At 42.1% G+C, this 18,994-nt stretch overlaps 1 long non-coding RNA gene across 7 annotated transcripts in view; it reads left to right on the top strand.

Moving 5' to 3' along the window:
- LOC104912620 (uncharacterized) overlaps positions 1-18,994 on the top strand; it is a 237,174-nt gene that overhangs the window by 141,507 nt on the left and 76,673 nt on the right. For 6 of the 7 annotated variants that reach the window (XR_014885429.1, XR_014885427.1, XR_014885431.1 and 3 more), the window contains 3 exons: positions 39-195; positions 3,241-3,458; positions 18,646-18,867. This is a non-coding gene — a long non-coding RNA (uncharacterized LOC104912620). Of the gene's footprint in view, positions 1-38; positions 196-3,240; positions 3,459-5,633; positions 5,808-18,645; positions 18,868-18,994 lie in introns of those variants that run through there. The other variant, XR_014885426.1, reaches the window with a different exon arrangement.

Raw genomic sequence — 18,994 nt, 5'->3', positions numbered from 1 at the left:
AAATTGTTTCTTAATATTAGGCTGCCTCCTTTTCCTAGGTGGTAAGCGAGTCCTGATCCTGTACTAAATGATGCTTCAACAGACCTTCCTGCAGCCATTCAAATAAAAGGAAGCTCTTCTGCTTCAGTTTTGCAGAGATCAGAAGCTTGACTGTTCTCACTGCCCACCATCCAACCGGTTGGTTATGGCCTTTAGGTGAGATAATGTTCACCTGTTTGCTTAGAACAAGTTTGTCTCTAAGCCTTGTATCAAATCTTGTCTAACAAGCACTGTCTAATTTGAGGAAACAAGTACAGCTTAACCTTTTATGCGTTTGATTGCAATGTTGCCTCCTGAGGTCACCAACCTCTTTGCTCAGGGGTAAAACAGTAATTGGAGAATTGCTGGAAAAAAAAATTACGTTCCTTGGATATTTTTGTAAGAGCTCCTGAGTACTGACAGTAACCCATATGATTGAAGTACAGCTCCTCTGAAATCACACCATTCTGTAGCAGGGTGGCATGACTCCCAGAAAGCTCCCCTTATCTCTTGGTGAAAGGCAAGGAACAGATTTCATCTGTTCCCCTTTCTAGAATGAATTTGTGCCCCTAAAGCTTTTCAGTGCTGCTCTGTGGGTCAGGCTTTGGGAGTAAACTGTCTTCTCTCAGCTATCAGGAGTGGTTTATTGAGACTGAGAAGCTGAGTTTTGTGCTCAATTGAAGGAAATGCAATGCTTGGTTCATTAATAACATGAATAGCAAAGAGAGAACAGAGTACACGGGAGTGAGAGCTCAGAGCATTGCAAAGACCTCATCAGAAACATGGAAGATGGTATGTTGCAGTAGAGTTTATACAGAGCAAGACAGCTGAAGGAGTGTGGGGATGAAGGTAGGGCAGAGGTGTGCAGTGTCACCACTGCTGTGGAGGGGAGTGGGAGGTGATCTGCCACTTCCTACAGTAAGGAGACTGAAAGATGTCACTGATGCAATAATACAGATGTGCTTGAAACAAACAAAAAAAGAGGTGATTTTTTCACACATCTCATAATAATAATTGCAGAATGTTGCCAGAGGCTGTGGTGGAGGTTGGAAATGGATTTAAATAAGAAACTGACAAGTTCAGGGGGAGAGTTTCTGTCAGTAACAAGAAGCCTGAGGGGCCAGATACAGCTTCTAGAAATCCTTTAGCAACTGATTCCAGGACTGTGCATCAGGCAAATAAACATTCTATAGTTCTACTTAGGGAAAGAGTAAGTAAATTTTATGATTAACCCTGAAAGTAAATTAAAAGGTTAGAAAAATCTGTGGTTGGACCCTGAGCATCTATTCTTACATTTGCTGCATGATTTGTATTCCTGCCCTAGGTTTTCAGCAGAACAAAGCTTAACTAGCTATGTTTATTTCTGTTTGGTTTGAATTTCCAATGGTATTACTGAAAATAACTGTACAATAATTTAGGTTAACCCATTAAACACATTTTCAGTGGTTTCTAAGGTACTTCATGACATGTCTTCCTCTTGAAAGCTAACCGAGCATAGGAGAATGGGGATTCCTATTCTATCAATTGCTATGGCTGTCAAGCTTGTTCTCAATTATTATGCACTGGAAGGGATTACTGTGTTTTAACATGCCAGACTACTTGGACCACGGTAGGCTTGTCTTACTTATATCACAGGTTATTCCTGCAGCAGACACAATGGGAGTTCAAGGGTTGCTTGCAGAAATATTTTGTTTCCACTGTCTGCACAAACTATTTTATCAGTTCCTTGTGAATTTCCTCACCAAAGAGACAGGGCTAGCTACAGGTGATTTCAGATCTGCTGTTCATCACTAGCCTGCTAAAAGGGGCTGCAGTACAGCAGAGTAACTCCTGTTGACTGAAATCTCGAGGCCTTGGAGTGATCCTTTTGCAGGGTGTAACAGTGAGTTAGAGATGTGTGCTCCTAAGAGATTGCTTCTGCCAAGACCCCTCACTGGTGCTGGAATATAAAGGCCATTCCTTAGCCCTAATCAACACAGTTTCATCAGTCTGATGCAGCTCTTCTTAGGAACTGTAGCTCTGATTTGGCTATTAAAAGTAAAACTAAATGGTTGGCCTCAAAAATTCTTCTAGATCTACTAAGATAAGAGTCACAATTTTCTACCTGTTTTTGTGGCTCAGGATGGAGCCTGATCATGAAACGATTCCCTCAGTCTTGCAGAGATGTGACAGCTGGCTTTGAGATCCCCTTCCATCATCACATCTTTTCTGTAGGAGCACATTAACAGCTGCAATTTCAAAGCATTATGCAGAGATTCAACCATGTGATTTGTGCTAATAACAGCAGGAAATGCACAGCTAAATCTCTATAAACTCCTTTAAGAACTTGCCTTTTGCTATCTCAGGGTTATCTTTTGAAAAATAACACTTATTTTTAAGCGTTCAGATTATTTTCTTTAAATTATATCTGCATCATCAAGAAAAGGGTAAGCCTGCTCTTTTTGTATGGCTCTGCTGGCTGAACAGTACTTGTGAAATAACGTTTACAGCAGTGCCAATTTTACAACTTGAATCCATGCATTAGCTAGATGTTCTTGGCTGAATGTGTCTTAATGTAGTCATTTACAGGCTGCAGAAAATAGATAATTGAGAAATGAAAATGAGAGATTGCTGTACATTCTTTGTGCATGTAAGCAAAATAGGAAAGGTGGCTTTACAGACACTTTTCAAAACCTCATATGAAATGCAGAGAGGGGCTGCAGAAGAACCTCCCACAGTTAATGTTTTGTATTGGTTAGGGTCTGCAAGTAATTCCTGTTCGTATGTACCAGTGTGGCTTTAACTGGGAATGTAGAGAAGTACAGGAAGGAAGAGTGTGGAGGAGTGTTGGGTTTGTTCATAAGGGTTACTGGGTGAAAAGATATGAGAGGTTGTAAAGAAGTTGGATCGATGTGTGCCTCACCCAGGGGTTTATTCCTGGGTCTGGAAATGGTATTTCTGTGTTTTATAATCCACTTCATGTCATTTTTTCGTATATATTTATGGCATCTGCAGTGTCCTGTAGAAGGGAATTCCTTATTTGACAGCGGGAAGAGGAAGTGTGGAAGTTTGTTTACTTTTGAGTTTGCCTTTGCTAATTTGATCTTAGTGGTACTCAGAGGTGATATGATACTGGTCCTTGATCACGTGTGTGAAGTTAGGATTGTTTTTTGCCATGCATACAACTTCACATTTCCTTATATGTAACTTAGTTTCTGAATCTTTTTTCTTATTTTTCTTCAGCCTTGGAAGGTCCTTTTGCAACATTTGGCCTTTATTTTGAATATCCCAGATAGCTCTGAAGCTTTACCATTATCCACTCATTTTTCCAAATCACTCAAGTACCGTGAACAGTACATGCCTAAGGCTGACAGCACACTGTATCCTGAAGAGAACCAGCAAGTGAAAAGTGATGGATACCAAATTGCTGATGTCACCAAGGAGGACTGGGTGAATGCAAGGTAGGATAACAAAAGTACGTGGAGTCAGGGTACCTGCAACAAGGGGTTTTGTGGGAGCCAGAAACTCTCATGTTTGGGTAGAGATAGCCTAGTGAATGGCTCAAGAGAGATCCCATGGCTCTGCTCCTCTCTTCCAAATACCAACATATACCAAGCAGGTCCTTCATCTCGAGTAGGCTGGTTCTCAGATAAGGAGCTGCAACCTTAATGAGGTCATGGATGTGTTGAAGTGGTGGTGATGATGCCAAAAGTGCTGGTGTTTGCATGTTACACTATTAAGTCTGTTTTCAAGGTAACAAATGTATATTTTCTTTTGCTTGGAGGATTTCTATTACCTCTAGACAGGAGACAGGAGCACTGAGATGGTGTCTCTTTAGAGATGTAAGACCTGCCTGTACTGGAGGTGGGCAGCAGATTCTTTGCATGTTAGGATTTGTGTACTTCAATCTTCATCTTTAAACGCTAGTGACAGAAAAATACATGTTTGTATGCAGCAGCTCTTTTTCTTGAATAACCTTTTACACATTTTAAGTAAGTCGAAAAGTATTTTCCTGTAAACTTCAAATGCAGGACATTATTGTGTCACAAATTTTGTTCACTGATTAAATGTTAGTGTACATGTTTGACAATTTTGTTTTAAATCAAGAGTCACTTGAGTTGCGCAGCTAAAAATACATCCCTTCTCAGGGTTATTGACAAAGTATGTTACAGTAATAAGAGTCTCTGCTCCTAATTTTAGCAATAGAGGCTTGTTACTAATTTCAGAGATCAGTGTAATCTGCAGGGGGCTATTCATAGATTGGTAGGATATAGAATGGCTTGGATTGGAAGGGACCTTCTCATAATTTATTGGCACTAATAGACATTGACAAGATATCCTTGCACCTTCTCTTTTGCCTGGTCCTGAGCACCTCTAGGAGTGGTACATCTACAGCTTCCCCAGGCAGTCTGTGCCAGCGACTCCTTCCTTTCTGAGTAAAGAATTTTCTTCTAACATCTAACCTAAATCTCCTCTCCTCGAGTTTAAAACCATTCCCCCTCATCCTATCACTATCGGGTTGTGTAGAAAGTGAGTCTCTCTCCTACTTACATGCTCCCTTTAAGTACTGAAAGGTCCTAGGTCTAAATCAGGTGGTTGGGTGAGCCAACTTGTGGTTGTCCTTCCTGGGTTTTGGGTTACCCACACCCTCTCCTTTTTCCAGCCTTAGAGCCTTGTGTACATTGAGAGCAAGAGGTAGACAATTCCTTCAGCTCCAAGCATAGACAAGGGTCTGGTTTCCCTTGTCTCCCATGTTACTGTGATCTGTCTCCTCTGGGTTTGAAACTAGATTAGCTGCTTCTTTTTGCAAGGACTTAAGGCAGTCATTCTCACTATGCAGTACTACTCATCTCAGAATGAAGGAGCAACTTGCGATGTGCCAGAAGATCAATAATGGAAGAAAAGGCTTTCCAAGGCACCCACGGGGTCTTTGCTCCCCAGGAGCCATGCCAAAGCCCCTCTCTGAGTCAGTGGTGAAAAAGGAATCTGTTTATTAACAATAGCTTTGTGATTAAGCTAGATGGATCACAACTGGATCATGTTGTGCTCATTAATTTTCTTGTTTCCACTTGTAGGGAAACACTCCACTTTTAAAGCAAAACACGATCAGAAAGTGATTGAGCAGTGCAAACTTCTGACAGGGAAAAGCCTTATCCAATGTGTACAGCAATTGGATGGTTCACTCCTGAGCTGTGACCAGGCAGCCTGCCTCTCTGCTTCCTCACACTTCTCTCATCTGCCTGTGAAAACTGCAGAGATTGGCTAAGCAGTTTTCAGAAAAGTGTTTGCTATTGCTGCCAGTGCTTGGCAGTACTTGGGAAGCTGGGATTGCCATCAGTGGCTGAATCACAAGCATTTGGGCCCTGAGCTGTGTGTCATCTGTCATTGTGGTGGTCATGCTATGGTACTGAGATAAGCTATTCACAAAGAGCTGTGGGGAAGTGCATATCTACAGTGCATGTTTTCACATGAAAGTTTATTTTTCCTCAGTTTTAACTTTTAGTTTGGAGTTGTTAGACTGCCATCCCAATTGTAAATTTCCTTCCCACCTTCTGAATCAGGACAATGCCAAATATTCCTTTGATATCCTGAAAAGCTCATTCTTTCCTCGCTCTGTAACTGGGAATTTCTTCTAGAATGTTGTTGTGGCAGGACAGGTGGAGGAGACAGGCTGCTGCTGAGGAAGCAACAGGACCACTGCAAGGGACTGATCGCCAGGAATCAGCTGGGCATGACATTGCCATGCATTCAGCACCAGCTGCACAGTTGCAAGAGGATCTGAAAGTCTCAGTAGCTGTAATGATGATAAGGTAATGAACCTTGTGCTGGGATCTCAAAGCAGTATTTTTCACCTTGTTAAGTGTTTTCATCTATGTTCCTGATAATTATTAGTGTCTGCAAGAGACGTCAGCTGCTGGTAGGCATAGGTTAGAGCAGTGTTTTTCAGTAGCTGACTGAGCATCTCTAACGTTTGAGGTTTGATTTTTAAAAGGAAAGATACAAGGCTTTGCAACAGTGAGCAAATGAAACTGCTTCTCTGCTTTTACCTGACTGAATCAAGGCGAGGAGGGGCATCAGTTCAGACAGAATTTGTTCATAAATCCTCTGTATTGATATCTAATGGAATAGCAGGGATATGTTGATGGCCATTTGTGGGAAAGCTTTGTGGCTTCATCTTATTTTGTTCTGGAGAGCTCCTGAGTGCATTATTGGAAATATGACCATTTGAAGGACCCCCTTGGGAAACATAATTTTTGTGAGAGACTGAGGAAAGCAAGAGTCAAATAATCCTATTCAGTGTATTTCAGACAACACAAACAATGCATTGCAAGATACCACAGCAGGATTTGTGTTGTATTACTTATTCATTAGTTAGGATTTAGAAATGATGAGGAGCTGTGCCCTGGCATCAGTCCATTTCTGTCATTCATGGGATCTGGATTTACATTCTTCTGTCAGTCAGGATAAAACTGCCATGACTTGGATGCACGGATTTCAATCTTGATGTACAGCAGTATCTTGCCCTCCTGCAGCTCGCTATTGGAAAGGACGGCTGGGAGCAGAAAACTTCACGTTGCATCAATTACTTTTCAAGCCAGAGTGGTGTGTAACTTCCCCTTGGGAATCCACAGGGAAAAGAGATAAAGTGCTGTAGTGTTTGGGCTTACTCCCCTTTGATTTTTCAGGTGGATTTTGTTTGTTTGTTTGTTTTTCTTGGCAGCTGTTTACAATCTGTATTGCTGTATGGTGCTGTAGCCAGGCCTCTGGTTAGGGATCTAAATATGGAAGAGGCATTAATAGTGCTCAGACAAGTAGTAATGTACGTGCATACTTCACAAAAGAATTGGTGTGGGATTTCGCCCAACCCGAGTTCCACCTATCCTATTGCAGGCACAGACAATACTGCTCTGCAGAAGTAGGGCTGTTTCAGAGCAGGTGTAGCTCGCAGTGCCGTTAATCTTTCAAAAGTCAGAGCTAATAAAAACCATGGGATATTGAAAGTCGTTTTAATTGTGGGTGTCCCACACAGAACTGACTAATGCAGTTTTCGGTGAAAAACTGCCTCACAAAACATGTGGTTATAAACTGTTGCTTGTATATAATACTTGTGATATGCAACTCTACTGGCCAATCTTACTCCTATGGTCAGGTTATTGTTTTTAACCTGTGCTCTCTACCTAAGGAGTTGCCTGAAGAGGGCTGTTGAGTTTGTCTTTCCTGTGAGGCTGATGTTAAGCTGGTGAGTACAGCATGAGTAACTGACCTGAATCGTGTTGGAGACCAGGCTGTGAACTACAGCCTCCTAAGTACTCTTCACTGACTACAGATCTGTGTTCTGCCTCCATAAGAAATGTGAGACAGGCTGCAGAGTGATACTGCAGATACAGTTTTTGTTCTGCTGCAGAATTATGGGGTGCTCAGCAGAGACGCTGAAGGCCACAAACTGAAAATTTCAATTATAGTACCCAATTATAGCAGTTATTCTCAAACTTCTTGTTATCCTACAGGATTTTCACACGCTAAATTCGAAAGATCCAGGCATATTATTTTTAAATGCAGAGTTGGCATACTTAGGTATCCTAAGCTGTTGTTTCAACACCCTCCAGCTACTGAAGTTTGAACTCAGGTTACTTAATGCTTATGATCTTCTATCAAACTATTTTAATGAACTTTTTATCCCCTTCCTTCTTTCTTCTCTCTCCTTCTATCAGTGCAGCAAAAGGTTGTTAGCAAATTATCATTAAAAATGGTGAGCAATTGCATTGTAAAAAAGCAGTTCAACATGAAATACAGTACAGTAATATACAGTAAAATCCATTCTCCTTATGGAGAAGTTCTCTCTATTATTTAGAAGTGCACTTCTAAATAATAAAGGCAAAAATAGCAGTAATTCTAAACTGTCCCAGTTTTTAACCATGCCAAGATGCCAATAAGGCTGGCTTGGTAGAAGAGTTAGTTCTGTCACATTTGGGAGTAATTTATTCTAAATTTCAGAGCCTGTTTTCAGTTTGATGCACAGTTAAATTCCTGATAATCTTGGAGAGATCTTGATACCCTTGGGGACTGATACCCTTAGAACAGATAAGGGCATCCTTCATTCTTAGCATGGGAAAACAGTCAAATTGCAGTGTGTTTTTGTTTTGTGTGGCTTCAAGCAGCACTTCTGTACTGAATAATTCCATGCAGAGATGTCTGGGTGGAATGTGGATGTCAGAGTATTTTTTCCCACTCCTTTAGAGATTTCTTACTGGAACTCAGAATAGGAGAGCTGGTATTTTTCCTAATACTTTTGGAGCAGAATCTCAACTGTGAGAAATCCCTTTCATGCCCTTTCCCACTGCTCAGCAATGTGAGGTTACAAATCCCTGATGCTAACACACGGTGCATCAGACTGGTTCATTGTGTGCTCACACAGAATGGAGCTGTTATGCTCTCCAGTAATGAGCTGCTACTGGAAGCATCAACCATGACGGCAGGGAGAGGAGTCCTTTTCAATTGAAGATAGAGGAAGGAAGGAGGATTCTTTTCCTCCCCTGTTGCATCACAGGACAAGTTCTCTTCACTGGATGACCTGTGCAAATTTTACCTTGGTTGGCAAATTGTGGGGTGGCTGTCTGAATCCTCACAATCTTCTGCCAGGAAACTTCTCTAGATGTTATTTCTGTTCTTCCTGCTACTCTTACTTCTGTGTCAGCAGCTGCTCAAGCCTGGGAGCTGGTCAGGAGCCCATCTGTGCATTTACCCCTGGAGGTGCAGTACTAGCTAGCTCTTCTTGATTTACATTACTGTGGGGTTTCCTGGCACTTGGAAACCCATGAGTTTCTTCTGTTCAGTTCCTTTGCATCTACTAGGGAATACTGGGTGTCTGTGCAGGACTTTCTGGCCCATCTGTCTGGAGTATTTATCCAGCATAAATTTGAGGGGGATTTTACCCTCTACTCAGCCTGACAAAGCAGGAATCCAACAGTGGTGTTTTATGACTTAAATATGTGACACTCTTGATTTTCAGTCAAGTTTCTGTGGTTTTCTGACACGAAACAGGAAAATTTTAAGCTGTCAGTGTTGTTCTGCTTAGCCAAAATCAGTGTTTAAAGTTAAATGACAACCTGTTGATGAGAAATTTGAAATTTAAATTTATCAGTGAACCATATCCTTTTACACTTAAGCATATGCCTTTTGCTATTTTGAGTGGTTTGCACTACTGACAGGTTGCCTATAGAGCCCAACTAATAAGTACTTCGCACTGAGCACGGCCTTTGTAACCATATTGCATCACACTGCTATCTTTGGCACAAAGCATTTCACTCAGAGCACTTTGAATATTGCAGCTGACCTTCTTGAAAGCAAGGGCTAAGCCAAGATATTCTGTGAGATGGAGAAACTTGTTTCCAAGAAAAGCTGCTGAATTAATTGTACAGAGAGATTATTGAGTGGGAAACTGTTGAGGAAGTTAGATGCTGATGGCTGTGTTTAATACACTAAAGGTGGAATTCCTTTAATAGTTCCCCTCACACCCACAGTTGACTGAGGGTGGGTTTTTTTTGTCAGCTCATTGCCTGGGGAGGAGGTGGGTGTGCTCCCTTGTTGCACATTCTTTGCCCCTTTCTGTGACAAAGCTGTCACCACGGAGTTGCTCTGAGTTGTGCTGAGTGACAGTGTAACATATCAGGCAAGGCGTAGCTTCTCTCGATTGCTGTTCTTTGCTGATCCTCCTGCCATTTCACTGCTGTTGTATTTATTTGTTGAGAATTTCACGAAATTGTTCTACGTAACTTTCTCTTGTAGATTCTTCTACTAAAGCTGTATTTCTATACAGTCACCATCTCACAGTAAACAGCCCTTTACAAGTGAGAAGACAGTGTAAGCTGCACTGCTATTTTTGTCTATGGTAAGAGCAAGTGAGCAGCTTACTGTGAGATGCAGCAAGAGGTTGAACAGAAGACAGAGACTTGGTGACTCCTCTAACCTCTCCCATGACATTCTGTACACCATATGTCTGATGGAGTAGAGGATCAAGAAAGTGCCAAGATCATTTGAAAAGGAGACAGTAGATATCAGATGGATTTTCAGGCCCAAGATACATGGTAGTACTTCTCCCATCAACGTATCTTCGTGTGTTTGACCACATAATAGATAATGCAAAATAAAGCCCAGTATTTTGCAAGGTGTGTGCTTTCATTGGATGTCTAGATGCATTCTGCAGTAGTTTTGCTTTATCTCTAAATATATATGCATATATTAACTGTTATTGTAAGGAGCAGGGCAGCCTGGCTGGTTTTCTGACATACATTGTAAGAGGGAAAAATATGCCAAAAAGTGAAGCTGAACTGCCATGAACTATTTTTTTTTTCCCCAGAGTGTAAAAGCTCCCTGTGTCATGGGAAGGATTAGGCAGTTTGGGGAAATGGAGAGCGCTGTGGAGGAATATATCATTGAACCCACTAACAACCTGTGAAGCTATGAATTGAAATAATAGGACAGTGTGTACCACTGTTTGCAAAACTCAGTTTCACTGTCTGTTATTTTCTTACTATCAGTAAAATTTAAGTCTGGGAGTGGAGTGTGGATGGAGATTCAAGAAGGGCACACTGCAGTATCATTTTAGAAAATTCTTATTTCCTCTTGCAATCCATAGGTGAGGGAAAATGAAATCAAATTTCATTAATTGACTTTTCAAAGTTAATTAATCCACCTGCTTTCCCAGGGGAACACCCAGCCTGTTCTTAGCCAAGCTGTGACTAGCAGCAAGAGGCTGTTACAGCAACTCATATGCTTTCAGGAATGGATCCCAGGGCAGAGCCAGTCCCGCTCTGTAACTATACCTCCAACAACAGCTTTGGGAGGGTAGCATTAGGTATCCTCCCAAGAATCATTCATGCTCCTAAGTAGGATTACAACACTAATGATTAGCATACCAGAAAGGTCTTGTTTCAGTGTTGCTTGTGACTTTTGAATCCACTAAGTTGGCTTTGCATTATTTTGGGACCTCATGTATAATGCCACTGTTCATTTCTGTGCAGACTCTTGTGGGAGGCGTTCTTTTCTCTTCTTGCATTGTGAGTAGCATAGCTGAAAAGAGAGTTTTGACAGGAAGAGCCGTACAGTTCTGCTCTTAACTCATTCTTGACTGTGCACAAATGTTGATGATACCAATCTCTTACACATCAATTTTCATTCAGTTCTTCAAGCATGAACTGAGAAGATAAATCTGCCATCACTGCACAGAGACGTGGCACTGAGGCCCCAGTGGCTTGTTGTAGTGGGACCTGGAGGGCTAGGTGCAGATCTGTTCTGCTCAAGTGCCCTGTGCACTGGAGGTGACTTACCACCAACATAGGTTTCTAAGATTGGTCACAGGCTCCTAAGGATGATAATCCTTTTGACTACGTGAAGAACTCATTTTAAGAGCAGCTTATGAATGAACCTAACTCTTTGAGGCTCGGAGTTACTCCATCTGCTCACAGAAGAAATCTGTTCATTGTCAGAATGTGGGATTTGGCTGGCAGACTTCCCAGCTAAGGAATGAAGCTGATAGCAGAGTGAAGCACACTTGTGAGTGTTCAGACCCAGGGAAACAGCTGTAGCAAAGGTGTGAATTCAATCCTTTGTCTTTCCTGCTTGATTCATCCAAAACTGAGTTTTCTTGGCATTCTCTTCTGCGTGCTTTGCCTGGCTGCTTTGGGCTACCGGATACCTCTGCTGGATTACACTTTGCACAGGGCCGTATTTCCAAAGAACCCACACCAATTAATCTTTGCCACCAAGGCCATTCTCATGGTTTATATGCTAGCACTAACTTGCATTTTGACAGGAGCACTTGACAGAGCATTTCTACCAAGGCCCTAAAAGCACTGTTTTCAGCATTAAAAGCAATGAGGAGTAAGCTGGTGCTTTTCCCGTTTAGAAAAGCAAATCGATTTCAAATTTTGCTCTGCTTACAGTGATGGCTGAGATAGGCAGCTCAGGGAGGATTCAGTACAGGTTCTTTTATGCTAACCTGTCAGGCTGTATCCTCAGGACTCTGCTAATAAATTGTCCAGAGAATTATGGATGAGATAATGTAAGGCACTTCAAAAAGGATCACATGGATCTGTCAACCAGCAGGGACAAGGACAATTGGATGATATGAAGCTGTTTTTGTGTTACCCTAATAATGAGCTTATTCCGTGGGCTCTGCTGCCTTTCGACCACCATGAGTATCTGTTTTATCCATGACTGCCATGGCCGCTGTGATTTGTCTTGACTGTGAGTATAACCCTGATACATTTGTGGTTTGGAATGGGGTCTTTGAAAACAGACTTGGGTCTGTCTTCCCCCATGCCCGTGCCAAAGGTATGCTGACATTTTATAAAGGAGCTGGACTGGACACAGGCACCTGACCATAGTACTGAAGAAAGCCCAATGTTGATTATGTCAGAGGTTCCAAAATGAGATGCCACTGTTGTGAGATGAGATCTTTCTTTTTCATCTGTTTGTTTGCTTGTTTACGCTTCTGCAGTGGATTATTTATTTCTGATGGAAGCTGCATGATTTCCTGCTCTGGGGACAGCATGAGTTGCAAGCTCAGCTCTTCTGGGTCTTGGACTCTTTCTTAACCTTAATATGGTAAATTTTCCTCTCTGTCCTTCATATGAAACACCTGAAGCACCAGAGTAACATTTCTGAAATGCAAAACGTGCCCAACATCTGTTGTGTTCACTGGGAGTCCTTGCTGGGTATTGTTTGTAAGTTTTCTGCAACATCTAACTCAATCCATCTCTAATAAACTATTTTCCGTTCTAAACAGTCTTGTGTCCCCTCAGCCACGTATCTCTATCTCAAATATTTCATTTCTGTAAATGTCTCTGATGTACGTTTGACTGTTATGTATTAATCATGCCACACACTGCAAATGCTGTGTAGTTCTCTCCCCTTCTGTTCTTCAGTAGCCAAAATAAGTGTCTGAAAATGTTATGGAGGTGATTTTCCAGAAGGTTTCAAGATTTTTTGTATTTTCTTTTTTTAGCTGAGATTCAAAATCTTGAATGAATAATGCTTGGTATGACAGCTCTGACAACTGCATTCCCTGTCTGTGACCTTGGGCTGTTCTTTCTCTGGACCCTTCATTTTGCACCACGTTACCTCTGCTCTAAGTACTCTGTCCTTTGGAGTTGTTGACAGCCACAGTGTTTGCTGGTAGCTCTCAGAACTGTGTTTAAGCATCAGTCCTCTCAAAGGTCCAGTGCTAATGCTCTCTGTAACAATTGCAGAGCCCTTCCCCTAAATGACTGTGGCAGAGCTACTGTTATTATAAGCACTTATAGCAAAACTAGAGGTATGACTGCCTGCCTGCTTGAGGCAAGAACCGTTCTCACTGGGCTCAGAAAAAGGCACTTTAAAACCAGCAGAAATACTGTGAGTGTTGATGCCAACTGTATAGCCTCCATCTGGCAATCTTTACCTCCTGCTTTGAAAAGAGATGTCTGCTTTTCACTTTGTGGTTTTAGTATTGTACAGAACCAAGCTGCCAGCTCAACCTTTTCCAGTTTATTTCTAGCGTCAGAAAGCTGGGGAAGGAAAGTTCCCCAAGAGTTTCCCTGTCTGTTTTATACAACAGAAGTTCAGCTGTGAGTCAAAGTACAAACATGAACTTCAGTCCTTGCTATGGAAAAGACAGTATCACTGACAATTACTGCATTGATTGGATGACAACAGTAATTTCTTATTGCAAGCAATTTGGTGCAACTGTAGGCTTTTTATTAGACTTACATTGTTCTGACCAGAGAATATTTTTGTAATTCACTTACAATGAATTTCATACAGTTAACTGTTTTATTAAATAAAAATTGTTTGGCATTCATTTCCTGATCATCCAAGGACTCCATTTTTAGCATATTCTAGAGTGCAGACTTTATGAAGAAGCAAGAACTGGTGCTCTAATTGTGTATATGGGTAGGTTGGTGGCTTTTCCAGTAACTGAAATGAAGGTTTGAGCCCAAACCACAGTTGGTTCACCTTTACACGAGCTGCCCTGTTGTTACAGCGTGCCTTGGCTGCCCAAAGGGCCCTTCTGTGGCTCTGTAGGTTTTCTCAGGATGAGCTCAGGAGAAAGGAGAAGCAATAGGGAAAGCAATTGGGAAGGCCAGCTGCCATAAAAACTGAACTGTGCAGGTAGCTCAGCCTCTTAGATATTGAACAGGCACCAACAGCATGCTGGCAAATTCAGTTTGACAAAGTGAATTGAGCAATTTTTCTGCTAAAGCTGTTTTCTTGGCACTCAGAAGAAAAGGCTGGTCATTTCCAGGTTATGATTTACCAAGAGCAAAGAGGAAAACTGATAAGCAGGTATCTTCAGTACAAGAAGTATAGCATGGGATAGTCTGGGATTGAATTGAGAGACACAGATCTTTGTGAGTGCATTCAGAGGAGGGCCACAAAAATGATCCCAGGGATGGAACACCTCTCCTACAGGACAGGCTGAGAGCTGGGGCTGTGCAGATGGAGAAGAGAAGGCTGTGGGGAGAGCTGAGGGCAGCCTGTCAGAATCTGAAGGGGAGTGATAGGAAAGAAGGGGATAGGCTCTTTAGCAGGGTCTGCGGTAACAGAACAAGGGGAAATGCCTTCAAGCTCAAAGAGGGGAGATTTAGGTTGGATATAAGGAAGAATTCTTTCACACTGAGGGTGGTGAGGCACTGGCACAGGTTGCCCAGTGATGTGGTGGATGCCCCATCCATGGAGACTTTCAAGGCCAGGCTGATCAGGCCCTGGGCAACCTGATCCAGCTGTGGTGTCCCTGTGCACTGCAGGGCAGCTGGACTACGTGGCCTTCACAGGTCCCTTCCAGCTCTAAGGATCTTGTGATTCTATTCTATGAATTTGCTGGAGACTAGAATGGCCTGAGCAGGCCTGAAACCTGGAGCAGCAGAGTTCTCATGTGGAAATAGAAACACAGGGAAGAATGGAACATTGAAGTTGCCCCTTCTCACAGGCTTGTGACTGGCATGTCCCAGTGTCCTCTAGCATGTGTGTGCTTTGTGTGCAGTTTGTATCCTTATGTCTTGGAAAGAAGCAGAAGTACCAGAGCTCTCCAAACTTTGTGCTGTTCTGAACGACTGATGTGTTGCTGACTTTAAAGGTATTTGGTAAAGTGCTAATTGGATTTGGGAATGGGAGTCATTTCTGAGAAAATAGGATCTGTGAAAGAAGAAATTTGCTTGTTTAAACACTAAGAACAAACCTAATGGAAACACGCACACGCACAAAAGAATAAATTATTTTTAGTGTGCATTGCCTATAGAAACATTTAAAGATATTGCAAGAAAAAGCAATTTTTGATGGTAAATATATTTAAACAGTTAAATAATATGGATTTGAAATCAATGGATGTCACTGAGGACAGGTGAGGCATGTTGTTTAGGAATGGCGTTAGATGGCTGAACTTCTGATGGAGCACAGGAAGAAGCATACCATGCTCATTCAAATCAATTTTCTCTCGTTACCTGCCACACACAGCTTTCTTTTGGAAAGCTGCAAATGGCTTTAGTATTCTGACCCCTAAATAGAGAGGAAAAAGTGTGAAAGCTGAACAGAAGTATCGTCTGAAAAGACAGCAAATCTGTATAGCTGAAATATGTGGGGACAGCAATTAATAGATTCCCCCTCATTATCTGATAGGAAAGAGTAATCAACTGCACAATTGATCTGGCAGCCAAACTGCTGAAAGGCCTGGCTGTTTCATGAAGCGTGAGTATAAGAAGCTGTACTCAGTTCAGCAGAAAGAACTGCTAAGCTTCTTTAGAGCAGAAGGACTCCAAGAGAGGGGATTCTGGCAAGCAGCTTTGCTTTGAAGTTGGTGGAAGGAGGAGGAGATGGGTGAGGGGGGATGGAAACTGGCCTCTATGGTGGAAAGAAACATTGGGGAAGGCAGTGTTGAGTTAAAGCCCAAGGCTCCTTAGGGGCAAAGGATGGCCCTGACCACCTGGAGGACTGCTTGTTCCCTGTGCCTTGTAGGCTCACTTTGTCATTGCTCTGTGATCTGACTTCCAAGAGCACAAAACACCAAGCAGAAAGATTCAAATTATGCATGCAAAATGCAAGCACGCCACGAGCTATCTGCATGCAGGAAATGTGTGCTCTGAAAAGCTTGTCTGTACTTGTACAAACAGATGTGGGGTTTTGTCTGATCCGTGAGGATCAAGCAAGCGTTCTGCATGCAGGTAGTTGGAAATGAAAGAGAGCAGGAGCAGCCCACACCTGAGGTCCTTGCTGGAGAGCTCCTTAGTTTGCATCTGTATTGATGCTGTAGAATGCCACAAAGGGCAGCCTTGTTTTTCTAGCTTGTGTTGGTATATTACTCTGTGTGATACCATGTTTTATTTCCTCGTCAGTGCTGAAGATCAAATCCCATCTCTGTAGTGTTTTCCTTCCTGGGAGCTGGGTGTGTGTTCTGGGAGCTGCTCTGTCAGAGATGCAGCTCTCAGGAGTAGGAGGGAGGCAGGCAGCCACAGGCAGTGCTTGTGGAGCTGGAGCCTCATGCCAGTGAGGTGACAGAGGGTTACTGCAACAAGACTTGTGCTGAGTTACGGTCATGCACTTGCCTCTAAGCACACAGGAGTCCCAGAGAAGCAGTGATCTTACTCCAAAGCAGATGCTCTGTGCTAAGTAATCCTCCTGTACCAAAACAAAACCAAAGCAAGACTTCATATAGTTTGGCAGCGATGGCTTAATAGTTACTCACTGGATCCCCTCCCCTTGTGACATGCTTTCATCCATCCATTACTCTGTTAAGGTGCCATTTCTTTGCAGCAGCAATATTTTTTCCTTTTCAGCTCCTCCATCACAAAATGCATACATGCAAAGGCAAGTTAATAGCAGAGAAATCTGAAATGCCTGTATAACTGTATGTGGCTGTTTGAGTTGCATTGTGAGGAAGACTTCGGGGATGGAAAAAAGTTCCTGGTGACTCTGAGGCTGCTCCTGTTGGTACGTTCAGCAGCTGAAGTGTCAGGTGAACTGTTGATACTGAATCAAAATCATCCTTTATTTCCCCCCATCTTCTGTCGATGATGAATTGCAACCACAGTCAGCTCTGTGCAAAAAACAAAAGAGGCAAAGGAGTGCCATCTGTTTTTTTCTTTTTTTTTTCTGCTAGTCTAATAGTCACAGTTACCAAGTTGGACAGCTCTCAAATATGCTCCAAATCTTTAAAACTGTAGAAATCCTTAAGATTATATGAAAATGCTGATAAAGAAAAAGGTTTCTGAGATTCTGTGATTTTTTTTAAGCTCGAACAGCTGTAAGGATTCCACAGAAAACAAGGGATGAATGTGGACTTCCAATTATTCTGAGATTGTTATTGACAAATGGATTTTGTGGACCACCTGTATTTCAGCTCTTGGCCAGGCAAAGTAGAGAAGATATTTACCACTCTGCCATGGGCAGCTGCTTCAGCTTTGTGCCAGATCCTTCAGAACCTGGAGGTGGCCCAAACAACCAGTGCTGGTGGCCACAGTTCTCCTTCAGGCTCCTGCTAACGGAGGCAGAACGGACACAGATGGGGAGAAGAAAACCCTCCCCATTGCAAAACTAGGAACTGACTGCAGGCAATAGAAATAAATGTGGAAACAGGCATTGCTGCCTGCTCGTTACCTAAAGTTCAAGACAATAGCAACACTTGTCTGTAGTTTGCCCTGGAAGTAAGGATAAGTTTATGCATTCCATCTGTACCTTAAATAATTTATTTATTTATTTATTTATTTATTTTGTCTGTGAAACTTCTCTTGCTCTATTCCAGCAAGCATTTGCCCACATGTTTCTATTTAATGCAGGCTTATCTGTTGACGTGTACTGGGTATGTTGGATGTTTAAGGCAGAGGAGTGTATATAGATGGGTTGGATTCTGAATGGGAGAGCAACATTTGTAAACTTCTTTAATAAATTTCATAAGTCAGTGTAATATATCTTAACTGTGTATCATTCTGTTTGTAATTTTAATGTGGAGAATAAGTAGGTAAGGAAATGCAAGAAAGCACTTAAAGAATTTTCATAATTTAACAAATTATAAATTATTTATAAATTGCAAATGCAGCCAGAATTACTTTTTCTCCCTGATTACATAAACTTTTAATTAACTTAATTAATGAAATGCTTATCCCAAACAATTGATCTTGGGAAGGAAGACAATCTATCAATTATATCTCAAAAAAAAAGAAAAGAAAAAAACTCAAATAAATGAATGGTGATATGACTTCAAGTCCATTTTTTATTTATAGAATCTATCCAATGGGTTTGTTTCCCTCTTATCTGCCGAGCCCAGACCCACTCCCACAGAGCACCTTCCCATGGCAGGGCTCCCAGTGAGTCCTGGTCCATGGCTCACCTTGCAGGGACCACAGCAGGGTCGCTTGGGCTCCTTAACTCTGTCTCCCATAAAATGTGCCCCTGTGCTGCATGTTTTATTTCCTTGGGTGTTGAAGTTAAGTGCTGATTAAAAAAAAATAGGCTTGGCTTGTTGAAGCATTGACCTAATGAGGTGCTTCCTGAGTTGGGGGTCCTGGTCTGACTGACCTTGCACCGACCCTCACAGCAACTTGGGCACTCCATCTCTTTATCCTGAAACTCCCTGAAAGTCACAGAAACCTTCTCATTACTTTTTTCTTTTATCCCCAGGTCTTTTTGAAGTGTATTACGCTATCCTTCTGATGTTGGTGTTATTTTTTAAGTGCAAAAACAGCCGAGCTGACGCCAGTTATCAGGAAGCACCAGGTACAGAAATCTGAAGGATTGCCAGCTCTGATTTCAGCTTGCATCCAGAAGTCTTTGGAAGCGTTTTGAATGCTGGGCTCTAAGAAGCATTTAAAAATACAAATATCTAAAAAAAAGAAACTACAAGTAAGTGGCTACACAGTATGAGATGACATCCTGTCTCCAAAGTACTGGAGAATTGGATGTCTTCCAGTTAGAAGAGGGTGATGCTGCACAGCATGCCCCAGAAGGGCAGAGATTTCCTGGTAGGGGG

The sequence above is a fragment of the Meleagris gallopavo genome, chromosome 11, assembly GCF_905368555.1.
Source record: "Meleagris gallopavo chromosome 11, MGAL_WU_HG_1.1, whole genome shotgun sequence".
NCBI lineage: Eukaryota > Metazoa > Chordata > Aves > Galliformes > Phasianidae > Meleagris > Meleagris gallopavo.
Note: the sequence above shows the minus strand (reverse complement) of the source record. Positions and strands in the feature narration are given on the sequence as shown.